Source organism: Rhinolophus sinicus, chromosome 17 (assembly GCF_057876585.1).
Source record: "Rhinolophus sinicus isolate RSI-liver-muscle chromosome 17, RSI-T2T, whole genome shotgun sequence".
Lineage (NCBI taxonomy): Eukaryota > Metazoa > Chordata > Mammalia > Chiroptera > Rhinolophidae > Rhinolophus > Rhinolophus sinicus.
Genome location: NC_142517.1, coordinates 11458687 through 11471811, shown reverse-complemented (window position 1 = coordinate 11471811; position 13125 = coordinate 11458687). Strand labels below are relative to the sequence as shown.

The 13125-nt window shown below is 38.8% G+C and overlaps 1 protein-coding gene across 3 annotated transcripts in view; it reads right to left on the bottom strand.

The window, feature by feature from the left end:
* The window catches only part of TIAM1 (TIAM Rac1 associated GEF 1), a 362433-nt gene that overhangs the window by 221429 nt on the left and 127879 nt on the right, over window positions 1-13125 (bottom strand). The window contains exon 3 of one of the 3 annotated variants that reach the window (XM_074326168.2): window positions 8910-8962. The exons of the other annotated variants lie outside the window; for them this stretch is intronic. The gene's annotated coding sequence lies outside the window, so the exon portion shown is untranslated. The remainder of the gene's footprint in view (window positions 1-8909; window positions 8963-13125) is intronic. 3 annotated transcript variants of the gene reach the window in all.

Here is a 13125-nt window from a genome sequence, read left to right as displayed (position 1 = left end):
TAAAACAAACATGCAAAAATCAGTTGTATCTCTATACACTAACACCAAACTATCCAAAAAAGAAATTAAGAAAACAATCCCTTTTGCAATAGCATCAAAAAGAATAAGATAGTTAGGAATAAATTTAACCAAGGAGGTGAAAGAATTATATGCTGACAACTATAAAACACTAATAAAAGAAACTGAAGATTAAAATAAATGAAAAGATATCCCATGTTCATGGATTAATAGAATTAATATTGTTAAAATGTTCCATACTACCCAAAGTGATCTATAGATACAATGCAATCTCTTTCAAAATTCCAATAGCATTTTTCACATAATAGAAAAAAGAAACCTCAACTTGATATGGAACCACAGAGGACCCCGAATAATCAAAGCAATCTTGAACAAGAAGCACACAACTGGAAGCATCACCTTTCCTGATTTCAAAATACATGACAAAGCTACTGTAATAAAAACATTATGGGATGGGCATAAAACACAGACATATAGACCAGAATGAAGCGGAAAAAATAATAGGATAGGATAGGATAGGATAGGATAGGATAGGATAGGATAGGATAGGATAGGACAGGACAGGACAGAATAGGGAGCCCTGAAATAAACCCATATGTGCAGTCAATTTCTGACAAAAGAGCCAACAATATACAGTGGGGAAAAGATACAGTCTCTTCAATACAGTAGTCCTACCTTATCCATGGGGATCCACTGGGGCATATGTTCCAAGACCCCCAGTGGATTCCTGAAACTGTGGACAGTACCCTATATATATTATGTTTTTCCCTATATATACATACCTATGATAAAGTTGAACTTATAAATTAGACACAGTATGAGATTAACATTAAGTAATAATAATATAGACCAATTGCAGCAATATACTGTAAGAAAAGTTATGTGGATGTGGCACTAAGTAAAGGGTTACTTGAGCACAAGAACTATGATACTGGGACAGTCGATCTGATAATCAAGACGGCTACTAAGTGACTAGCAGGCAGGTAGAATATATAGCATGGATACACTAAACAAAGGGATGATTCATATACCAGGTGGACGGAAGGAGATTTTATCATGATACTCAGAACAGCATACAATTTAAAATTTATGAATTGTTTATTTCTGAAATTTTCTATTTAATATTTCCAGACCGCTGACTGCATGTAGCTAAAACAGCAGAAAGCAAAACCACAAATAAGGGGTGACTACTGTAAATGATTTTGGTAAAACTGGATACCCACAAACAGAAGAATGAAATTGGATGCTTATCTCACACCATATATAAAAATCAACTCAAAATGGATTAAAGAGCTAAACATAATACCCGAAACTGTAAAACTAATAGAAGAAATCACAGGACAAGATCTTCTTGTCACCAGGCTGGGATTTTTTTTTTTTTTTTAATCTGAAACAGGCAACAAAAGAAAAAATAAACAAGTGGGACAACTTCAAACTAAAAGCTCCTGCAAAGCAAAGGAAACAATCAACAGAGTGAAGAGACAACATATGGAATGGAATAGAATATTTGAAAACCATACATCTGGTAAGAGATTAATATCCAAAATAAAATATATAAGACACTCAAACAGCCCCTTTGCAAAAAAAAAAAAAAAAAATCTAATTTAAAAAGGGGTAAAGAACCTGAATAGATATTCTCCCAAGAAGACACACAGATGGCCAACAGGTATATGAAAACGTGCTCAACATCACTAATCATCAGGGAAATGCAAATCAAAACCACAATGAGATACCACCTCACACCTATTATGGCTATCATCAAAAAGATGAAAGACGTGTTGGCAAGGATATGGAGAAAAGAGAACATTTGTACACTTTGGTGGGAATTAGTACAGCCATTATGAAAGAGTGTGGAGGTTTCTCAACAAATTAAAATTAGAACTACCATATGATCCAGCAATTCCACTTTTGAGTATATGTCATTTTTTGCAGCATTATTCAAAATAGCTGATAAGGAACAACCTAAACGGCCATTGACAGATGAAGATAGACAGATAGATAGATAGATAGATAGATAGATAGATAGATAGATAGATAGATAGATAGATAGATACACATATAAATATATGGATATATACCGTGTTTCCCTGAAAATAAGACCTAGCCAGACAATCAGTCCTAATGCATCTTTTGGAGCAAAAATTAATATAAGACCCGGTCTTAGTTTACTATAATATAAGACCGGGTCTTATATTAATTTTTGCTCCAAAAGATGCTTTTGAGCTGATTGTCCGACTAGGTCTTATTTTCGGGGAAACATGGTACATACACACACACACATATATATATACACATACAAATGGAATAATTTATACATATAAACACACATACATATAAATAGAATAATATTCATCCTTGAAAAAGAACAAAATCCTGCCATTTGCAATAACACGGATAAACCTGGAGGACAACATATGATAAAGAAATAAGCCAGACACAGAAAGACAAATACTGGATGATCTCACATTGTAGAATCTAAAAAAGTTGAACCCATAAAAGCAGACAGTAGAATGATGGTTGTCAGGGACTGGGGATTGGGAAAATGGGGCAATATTGGTCAAAGAGTACAAAGTTGCAATTATGCAGTTTCAATAAGATTTAGAGATTTAATATACAGCATGGTGACAATAGTTAACAATACTGTACTGTATATGTGAAATTTGCTATGAGAGCAGATCTTTAATAGTCTCACCACCAAAAAAAAAAAGAAAAATACTACTAACCATGGGAAACTTGATGTGGTAATCATTTCACAATGTATACTCATGCGTATATCAAAACATCACATTATATACCTTACATTTATACGATTCTTATTGGGCAGTTACACCTAAATAAAGTTGGGGGAAAGTAAAATAAAATAAAAAGTCAAAGTCTTTGCTACAAAAAACACAGCAAGCAAATTAAAAGTTAAGAAAAGTATATGATTCAAAATAATATAAAGTAGCTACCCATGCAACAATTTTGGTTTAAGAATTATGCTTCCATGTCTTCAATATGAGACATTAATCTTTTTTACCTTGGTGCATTATTATAGTGAACTGTATGTTTAAACCATATTTCTCAGGATCATAAACATCTTTAAAAAGTGGAAAACATAACCGCCATTTTTACAAACTTACAACATTTAACAATAAGTTTTAATCCTCACTCTCTCAATCTAAACATGCAGTGCTTCCTGAGAGTCCTGCACTGGGCAGTACAAAGATTGCAGAATGATGTTTAGTGAACACCAATCACATTCCCGACCTGGGACTATATGAGAGTCACCAGGAACTCAAAAACAGACAGAATAAAATCCTGTCCGGGCACCTCTTCACACATCCGCAGTTTTCTCACCACCTTACAAAGCACCTCCAAATGTCCTGTCATAGAAAGAGTCCCCAAAGTGACCTTGACCTTGTCCACACTGCACCTCTACCTAGTTCAGGTTTTCCTTTCCACTGGCAGCTCCAGGTAGGCCAAGAGAAACAACAGTTTTTATAGCTACATCGGATTGTATGGTGTTGTATGCATGGCTACATCATCAAGCTAAACACCAACAAGCTGTGTCCATGTAAACAAGAAAGGCATGAGAAATATAAAAGCAGAGCTCATTACATCATTTGGGACACTTCACCTTGTTAAGAACAGCTTAATTTGTTGGTATTATCCACTTTCCAGAATGAAAATCTGGAACGGAAAATGAAACATTTCCAAGGTTATGCTGCAAATCATCAGAAAAATCTGGGCCAAGGGACAGGTTTCCTGATCTGACAGCTGCTCCTGTATCTGTTGGGACTTGCTGTTTCAAAATTATCATATGCAGTTGAACACCCAAGGAGCAATACAAATTGCTAAAATCTAAGTAGAGCATGTGAAGACATTTGCTGGCAGGTGCCCATATTCTTACAATTCATCTGGGCTATGTATCTTGCTCACAGAGATACCCCCAGAGCCAGCACAGAGCTAGGCACATAGTAGGTGTGAGTTGAATGAATGAATCAAACAGTCAGGATACACAAGGAAATACAAAATATCCAAAGGGGTTTTGGAAACAAAAGTAACCCAACAAATATATCATCAAATGAAAACTGTGTCAAAGATCAAGAGGGAAGGTACCTAAATCTTTTAAAAATCTTTTCAACTTCCTTGAATTCGTCTAGATTTCGTTTTGTACTTCAGGATGATACAGTCTGGTTTTAAATTTAAAAACCAGAGTCAACAAAAAGTCAACAGAAATCCATCTCAACTGCCGACCCATGCAGTTGATTGCCTATGGTTCCTATGCCTCAATTTCTTTACCTGTAAAATGGGAATAATAGCTGTGTCTACATCACAGAGTTATTATGGGTTAAATAAATTGAAAAACTGGAAATAGTAAGCATGTTTTAAGTGTTACCTGTCATTATATATAATTAAACACCTATTCATTCGCTTCTTAGAAAAAAGATAAGGGGAGGGAAGGGAGGACACAAGCTGCCAGCAGCACTGAGCTCTGGTTCCAATGAGCCAGAGTTCAGCAAATGTTTTCTGCAAAGGGTCAGACAGTAAATATTTTAGGCTTTCTGGGCCATATGGTCTCTATCGCGTCTACTCCACTCTGCCACTGTAGTGTGAAAGCAGCCATCGGCCATGAACGAGCATGGCTGCATTCCAATAAAACTTTATTCACGGAAATGTGAATTTCATGGAGTTTTCTCATGTCACAAAGTATTATTCGTCTTACAAATTTTTTCAACCATTTCAAAAGGTAAACCCACTCTTAGCTTACGGGACACACAAAAGAGGCAGCAGACTGGATTTGGTCCTTGGGCCCTAGGTTTCTCACCCACCTGCAAGCACCAGGCATACAGACACAGCCCAACCACATTTTATATTCATCTAAACTGGCCGGTCAGCTGGACTATCAAAGTCCCTGCCTTGGACCCTGACATTTAATCTGTTATTTTGCAACCATCACAGAGAAAGATTTTTAACAACTATTTGATGAACTGTCTAACCTACTTAGTGAGAACAAGCTTCAATTTGTCTATTCTAGCACTGCCATTCTTCATCACAAATCAGTTCCTAAAATACATATTTATAACTATAAATGTCTGGCCTCCACTCTGAGTTCCAGGCTGTTCTTTCCGCACTCCACCACACATTACATCCAACACGACAAATTTATTTCATTGCATTCACTAACCAGGAATATTCCCCGCAGTGGGAAAAAACACCTTGGACCCCTATGCCTTTTCTATAGGCGCTTCCTCATATGAACAGTTGTTTTTTTTTTTAATCTTCTTAGAAAAAGAATTCAGAGAGCACACAGAAATTCCGAAGCAAGAAGAAGCGGACATGTGAATGAGCACTCTGGATTTGGGGGGTCACCCTGACTCATCCGCAGGACCCACCTCTCTGGATTGATGAACGGTGTAAATGATGTAAAAACAAAGCATTACTTTACGAGTTTCAAATCACCAGGAGAACAGAACCTCAGGACTCCAAGTCCGTTCATTGTCCACACATCGCTAAAGCACTCTGGGATCCTCGCTCATCAACAGTCAGTTAACCCTTTGTATCATTGCTACCAAACATGACAAGTGATTCTTCTGTACATATGAGAACTTCCCTACCCCACCCTTTAAGACCGCCCCTTCCAACTTAAACCTGAGGTTGGACTTTTCCCATGTATTGGAATGAGCTCTTCTCATGAGAATCCCCTTTAAAGCAAGAAGGCAGAAATGTCTACACAATCGCAGGTGCTGTGAGCATTAAGGACGCCATCAGGGAAGGTTCAGGAGGTAAATCAGTACGTCAGCTCCATCATTACAACATCGTGATCCTGGGGGTCAAAGACTGAGAGTCAGTTTTTTTGGGCTAAACATTATGGTTCTTGAAGAGTGAAAAGATAATAATTAATAATAACAATAACAATGATAATAAACAACAACAACAACTTGTATAAGTGTAGTGCATATTTTACTATTTGATCAAGCCTAGCCCTTTCTAAATGAACCTATGCCAGGATACAATGATATTCACCTATTAAAAACAACTTACAAGCACATGCTGTTGAATTCCAACATATTTACAAGTGATGCTGTTCACTCTACTTTTGTTTTGCTAAAAGTGGTGGCTAACTTTAAGATAAAAACCAAAGCTCAAAGATTCCTATGTAGCAAAAGACCCAGAATCCCTGTTTCCAGAATCACCCTTAACCCCAGGGAAGAAGGGCCCCTGACCTAGGCACTCACGTCAAAAGGCCTCTCTGACCCTCTACCAGCTACGCCCTTCACGGGAGACAAGCAGATGTCCCCCCAGAGCCCAGACCACACACGGGTCCAGTGCCCACACCCAAGGCCCTCTGAAAGAGTTCCTTAGCTCTGCCCTACTAAGGGCGGGAGAGACATATGCATCCTTAGGCCTAATGGTGGCAACTTGTGGCATTTATAGATGCAGTCTGTTTGCGTAGGTGGTAGTGACCCCGGTTCAAGCTGGTGCCGGGGTAGGAGCATAAGGATGGCCATCGCCTGGGGCCTGGCCACCCATCACCTCTGTGCTCCCTTGTGATATTTCAAGGAGTCTAATCACTGAATCTGAATCCAGTTTCCAAGGTCATTATGAAAGTCTATTTGTCAAGGTAGGAGAATGAAACATCTTTTATTTTATAATTTGTTAGCTTGATTTACAACTTTTTATATATTTAGACATAGGTTACATGGGTCTCATTTGTACCCTTTCCCTAGACCTGCTTTCTGCCACCAAAAAGAAACAATAGATATTTAAAAATAAAAATAAAAAATTGCTAGACATATATACCCATTCACAGAAATCATGAAAAGATATTTTTAAGTTGAATCCGGTTTTGTTGGCCTTATTAAAAATGAGCACTGAAAAGCAACAGGATACATGGGTCAAATTATGTCCACTTCCAGGGTTGCTTTTCAGGCCTTGTTACTCCATGAGCCCCCATCTCTCCATGCAGAAGATGCCCAGGAGGGATGAATCCTCCTAGAATCCAAAGCATCACATCAGGTGTTACAAAATATGTGTGTAACTGAAAAGCACTGGATTCTGCCTGAATGTCAGGGTTCCCCCCCACCAGCAAGCACAAAGGCCATCGCTAAAGTGTATTTGGAATTTTTAAGGGATAAACTTGGAAATCAGTTGTTCAAGAGACTTCTAAGTTAGGGGTTTTGTAAAGCTGACAGTGTTGGTTTGAATGTTGATTATCATAAAAAGTCACTTAAGAAGCAATTTTAATGGAAACAAGCAGCATTTGGAATGCCCCAAATCTTCCCTGTCTCCATCACTGTTAAAATATATAATAATCACATGTCCTACATTTTCCAGGCTAGTTCCAATTCCATATTTTATTACATTAAATTAATAAATTGACTTTCACTGAATTTTTCAACTCTTTTCCTTTTGTTTTTATTTTCCAAATGTTATACAACTGAGCATGTTTTTTATAATCAGAAAAAAATAAAACATCATTAAATATATATGTTACATACAAATGAATGCATGTGTATACGTAGCATATCCACACAAAAATCTACACATGAATGCTTATGGCAGTTTTATTACTAACGGCCAAAACTTGGAAGCAACCAAGAAGTCCTTCAGCAGGTGAATGGCTAAATAAACTAGGGTGCATCATCTAATGGAATATTACTTAGCACTAAAATGAATAAGCTATCAAAACACAAAAAGACACGGAAGAACCTTAAATGCATATTAGTAATGAAAGAAGCCAATCTGAAAAGGCTACATACTGCATGATTCCAAATATATGACATTCTGGAAAAGGCAAAACTCCAGAGACAGTAAAAAGATCAGGGGTTAGGGAGGAGGGGGAGATAACTACGTGGAGTAAAGAGGATTTTTAGAGGCATGAAAGTATGCTATATGACACTATGATGCTGGATACATATCATTAGACATTTGTCAAAACTCACAACACCAAGAGTGAACCCTAGTGTAAATTATGGACTCTGGGTGGTAACGATGTGCCAATGTAGGTTCACTGTAATAAACATACCACTCTGGGGGTGGGGGAGTAGGTGTTGATGGTGGGAGAGGATGGACATGGGGGCGGGGGGTGGGGGGGGAGGGCCAAGCGGTATTGTGGGAATTCACTGCACTTATTGCTCAGTTTTGCTGTGAACCTAAAACGATTCTTAAAAATTAAGTCTATTCATTTACACACAAACACACACACACACACACACACACACGTGCGCATTTCCAGAACACACAAGTCGATACGGGGCTCACGTCTATGATGACTTGACTGCCAGCACTGAGCAACCATTCCCTCCCTCTGCTTCCTTATTCTGGGATGTGGAGTTATTCTAGTTCCTACCCACAAACTCAGACATTACTTCAAAACTAATAAGACTGAGCTGTCTGGAGATGAGCCCACTTCTCAAGGGGCTTTTTCTAGTGAGTGACAACTGGTCCAACATACAGGAGCCACCCACTGGGACAAGGAGCGCGCGCCTCTGCAGTGATGTGACAGTAAGGATGGTTTTCACCCCAAGAGCAGCAGAGAAAATTGGACGAGAGGAACCCTCGGAGGCCGCGGTTCCCCAAACACAGCAAGTCACCCGATACGGCAAAGAGGCAAAAAGGAGGACCGTCCCGCGTTTCTATGACAGGAGAACTTACTGTTTAACCCAACTGAAAACACAAATATGGTTACATTTCTCTACATAAATGGACTTATGTAGAGGACATCAGAGTAGTAAAAGGTGCTAGACGTGAGAATAAATATTGACTAAAACATCTATCTTGGCTGTCAGCTGAAAATTTTTATTACACGAATCTGAGAGGTTACCAAAAGGACGTGAGATGCATTGAACTCGTTAACAGTTATCTGTGAAAGTATGTCCTAATTAGGAAAACAACACACTGCATACCTGAATCAGCACACCAGAGGAGAGGCCTGATCAGAGCGGTGGACCCTTATGAGCTGAAAGAAAATAAGGCAGTTTTGCAGCGTGAAAACAAATGGTGGATCATTCTCCCACTAGATTTAAAATTCAACAGGAATAGGTATTTTCTCCTTCACGACTGTGAAATTGATTGGGATATAGGCTAATAGAGGTCCCAAACGTGCTAAACTAAATTAGAGCAAGTTCTATAATTACAGCTAGCAGTTAATTATTATATGATGGGAATTGTAATCAAAGTACTAGATACACTTTTTTCTATCTTCTCTGAAAAACAGGTCTAACAAATTCTCTTAAGAGTAGAACAGCCAGTTTTGTGGCTCAACTTCTGTCGCTGCCCCACTGCACACAAAATCCAAACAAGAAGCTCCCACACGTGATTTAGCCCGTGGCCTCATCCCCTACTTTTTCCCGCCTTTCCCACACAAGCCTCTTACCGTCCTTCAGACATTCCTAGCTCCCGCTGCCTGGACTGTTTTTCCTGAGATTTCCACAAGACTTGCTCCCTCCCTCCATGCAGATATCCAGATGATATAACCTCAGAAGTATTTCTAGAACATTCTATCTCATAGAGATCCACCCACCCCACCCCCACACCATGTCCAGCCTCTTATCCCACTTGAGTCTCCATCCAATTATCGCTACCTGACACTTGGTGTTTACTATGTTTCCCCTAGCGTATCAGCTCCTCGGGAGCAGAGATTCAATCCACCATATTCCCATGGTATCTTTTAGGTCCCAGAATACTCTCTGGCTCTGAGTTGGTCCTCAGTAAATATAGTTAAATTAAAGGGGAAAAAAATAACCTTTTCTGACCTACCAGCTTTTTATGGTAGCAAGAAACCAAACAAAAGGGATCCTTTGATCACGGTATATAAGAGAACAACATTTTCTCAAGACCAGCATTAAGACCTGGCCCACAAGGACCTGCATTCAGTTCATCTAAAGCTCCATGATGGCATCATCTAAAAATTAATGAAGGGGAACCAAAAGTGTTGCAGCACAGTGCTTGGCTCTTAAGAGACATTAGCTTTTAACAAAGACCTATCATGCCCATTTGTAAGTGCCACTTTATAAATGACAAAAACTGAGGCAGAGAAGTTGGCTTGGCCAAAGCCACACCTACAGTACCAAATTCCTACACAGGTCTCTTTGCCTCAGAGAACACTGGTAAGGGTCCAACCTACAATTTGCTTGCTTCCTTCCTTTATCTCCTCCCCTTTTCCTCCCACTTTTTTCCCGTCTTTTGCAAAAATTCAAAAAAAATCTAGAGATCGATATATAAACATCTTTATACCTACCACCCAAAATGAACACGTTCCATTTTGTTAGATTTGCTTAAGATCACCTTATCTTTGACCAGAAACTTTAAAATTGCCAAGAAAGCTCATTCTCATCTTGTCTAAAATGAACCAGAAATCATACCACCTATTCTCTTACTCAAAGTTTAGACAAAGAAACTGTTGTCAAACTATAGTAGTTATGTATAAACAAAAGCATTCTTTAGCATCAATATGGAATAAGTATTCCTAGCTTTAGAACATTTTCTTAACAGCTTGAATACCTTAACCTCATCTTCTGGATCTCAATTTGGTGACTTTAATTTAAAGCATTACGATCACATTGACCAAAGAAGCTCTTGGTTTAATAGAATGCCCCAAATTCCCTGCCAGAAATAAGATGACAAGACAAAGCCTTGATGAAACCTCGTTCAAATTACAATTTACGGCTGCCCTCTCTGGCTCGGTGCCACCACTTTACGTTCTCAATGTGTTAGGGGGGAGTCTTAACCGTCAAAGGCAGCTCTGTATAAAACAAACCTCTCTATACAGAAAGAAACTCTTTCATTCCATTCCAGAAGTCAGAATGTGAAGATGTTGGGCTGCTTTCTGGCAGGGAAAGCAAAAGAGCAGAAATAAAAGGGAGAGAGAAGTCAGAAGGGGCAGAGGCAACAGGTTTCAACACTGACCATTTACTGAGAACAAGGGGACCGCACACTTTTTCACTGCCAGCGTATAGCATGGATGCACGATAAAGTACCTGAGAAACAGCTAAGCAAGCTTCAGCCTGCCTCTGTGCAGACATGCACAGATTCTAAGCATCTCCCATTGCAATGGCAGGACTTGCCCCAGTGTGCCGCCTTCGCTCTGACCTCCCCGACTGCACCAGCAGAATGGGACCCAGGGTCACAGGAAGTGCCTAATCTCTGCAAGCAAATGTCAATCTTCAGGGCAAAGAAAATGGCTTTGTTCTTTAGAACGAGGCCTTAAATTAGGTTGAAATGACCACATAAATTCATTAACTCGCAGCCACAAAGGAAGCACCTGTTTTCAGAATGGCGTGGAAAACTTTTAAACAATCTTACTTTTTATGCCGTCCTTCTGAATGAATAACTATGGAGGAGATGGGCCTAAGGGACCTGGCCAGCTCCCCACACACAAGGGTAATGATGAAAATGTGCAGATTTCTTGAGTAAAACACCACATAATTTGAATCCACTAAAAACGAAAACTAATATAACCCTTGGAAGTAGTCCATATCTTTCCTATTCTCCCCCTCTTCCAAACACCTGAGCACATGCCCAGCACCTGGATACGTGGTGGAAGTGAGATTCTGCTGCAGGCTGGACTTTACCGTCGTCATAGCAACATTCATGGTTCCCGGGCCTGAAGATTAGGTGGTGTTCCCTCCGTGAAGGAGAAAACGATGACCAATTACAATAACAAGGGCATCAGCCATTTGTGTGATATGAACACATGGAGCTGATCACTAGTCCTGTGTCATTGATGAAGAAAGGGAAATGTAAGCATCAGCATCTTTTATCACCCAGCTCTGTGTCTTCTCAAATAATTCAAGGTATTCTTTGCCAGGAACTGAAAAGAAATAGCAAAGCCAAAGTGAATTCCCCAATATGAAATTGGGTGCTTTACTCCTTAATACTAACTACGTATGATAAAGAATACTAACTTTCTGTTAGAGCCATAGATCTTCCTTGACATTTCGATATGACAGTGATTCTCCCACAGATACACATATGATTTGTCTATAAAGCACTGAAATTATTTTTTATTCTGGCTTGGATAAGTTCTCTCTTTAAAATTTCAAATACAGATCCTTAAATTCTTTGTACCATCTCAAACTGTCATGGATTTAGGGTACATAACAATCTATAAATGCTCAACAAAGAATAAATTAAAGTTTAGGTCAATGAAATTGAATCATTGTATATAATAATGCTTCAAATTCCAATGTAAAAAAAGGAAATTGCTTGTTTGGATTCAATAGGGAGGAAAAAACATTTCCTTCCCTCTAGAAGAGCCCACCTCCAAAAGCTTCTATTTCTCACAGCAAAAGTTGCAAAATGTGAAAGTTTTAAAAAACGGAGGATTTTATATCTTGAGATATACGTTATAGCCCAAGAGATGAGTAAACTCTAGCAATTACAAAGAGTTGTTATCTGAAATTGTCCAAAATTAAATTCAATATGACATTTAGGGTTATTAAAACCCATTAAGATTTTTAACTTTGATTTCATGAAAGCAAAATGAGTTACCCCCTGCACAAGTAGGAATGTCCTTCCCTGAGTCATCAAAGTCAAGATATCAACTCATAAAGGTCTCTCAAGTTTTATTTATCCCCTTACCTCAAATAAAGCTCGCTTAACATTTGCCTTGAAAAACAGAACTTTATCAAAGAACATTGACAGTTTCATTGATTTTGAAGTACTGGCACACACATGCAGTCACATATCCTAATTTTCAAAAAACAAATAAGCCCACCTGTCTGCTACATGGTCCTATCTAAAAACAAACTTAAATTTTTATAGAACTGGAAGGAAATGGAAGGATACCATTCTTTTTTATTTATAAAGCAGAGGGTTGGCAGCACATACTGAAATATAAGCTCTAGGAGGGCAAGGTCTTTGTGTATTGTGTTCACTTTTATATCCCAAGGGCCTAAAAAGTGCCTTTGAATATATTATCTCATTGAATCTTCTCAACATTATGAGCTGGGTACCTCCTTATCCCATTTTACGGATTAGGAAACCTAGCTTCAAAGAACTGAGTTACGGAGGTCACATAGCTAGTTAGTGGGGAAAGGTGGCCATCAGGTCTGCCTCTTCTCCTTCTTGCCACTCTGTCACTGTACCCCTGTGATCCAGTGCCTTCAACACACAACAGAA